The following is a 1,148-nucleotide window of genomic DNA, read 5'->3' as shown; positions in this document are numbered from 1 at the left end:
AGTTAGCCGCGATCGTGTGCAGAAGGCCCACGGTCTGCCCCGTTGCTATTTTCGATGTTTCTATGATCATATTGCGGAACGCATTTATATTTTAAAACGGGGTGATGGAATTCACAGTCTGTGAATCTGGCCCAGGCAGCAGCTGACACTATCTCCATCCCACTCCCCCTGCCTGTTTCCGGTGCCTCAACTGTCAATACCAAACAAATTGGCCATGGCTTTATTCCACCATGACCCTGAAGCTGTCCAATGCTCCCAGATCTCTGAGCTGGCTTATTTCATCAGTGGGTCCACATACCCCACCATTCATGGTGCTACCTCTAGCTGCCTGGCTGTTCTTCCCTAAATATTCCCCCCCGCCATTCCTTCATTCTGTCGCTTCTTAACATCCAAGATGATGGTGGAGGAAGGACTCTGCAGCTGGAGCCCATCTGCTCCACGTGTTTATTTTCTCATCCTTTCTCTTTTCGCTTATTTTTCTTTCTTTCGTCTGAAATCCAGACCTTGTGTCGAGCAAAGTTCTTGCGGGCTCCCAGCCCGAGGCCCGGCGCGGGCTCCCAGCCCCAACCCGGGCTCCCAGCCCCAGCCCCAGCCCGGGCTCCCAGCCTCAGCGCGAACTCCTGGTCTTCAGACTGTTGAGTCGACCCCAGCGTGGATTGGGTTGGATGGACTGATGTTCTGAAAGGTTTTATTTCATTATTTTTCTGATATATACACCTCAGTATTTTCTACTGAAGAGCCTCTACCTCGGTACTTTGGGACCTAAGCTGGCACTGAGTGGCAGCTTGTAAAACTTTTCCCTGACTTCATGCCAGTACGTGTGACAATAGAGCTCATTCTACATCACATCTTAATATTATCAGCGCTTGTCAAAACAGGTTATTCGGTCATGACCACACATACTGCTTATGGGAGCTTGCTGTGCATGAACTTGACATCACGTTTCCCTGCGTTAACACAGCAACAATAGTTCCATATTCTTTCGTTTGTGTAAATAATAACCTCATTCGTCCTGAGGCTGGGAAAGGCACTGCTGAAGTTGAATTCTTATTCCCTATCTTTGTTTCAATGGGGACGAGATCCCCTCTCAGTTACTGGTTTCAGTGAAGATCCCCTTTAAGCGGTGCCTTTAAGAAAGCTCAGAGAAT

Source organism: Stegostoma tigrinum, chromosome 22 (assembly GCF_030684315.1).
Source record: "Stegostoma tigrinum isolate sSteTig4 chromosome 22, sSteTig4.hap1, whole genome shotgun sequence".
NCBI classification, from domain to species: Eukaryota; Metazoa; Chordata; class Chondrichthyes; order Orectolobiformes; family Stegostomatidae; genus Stegostoma; species Stegostoma tigrinum.
This window is presented reverse-complemented; position numbering follows the sequence as displayed.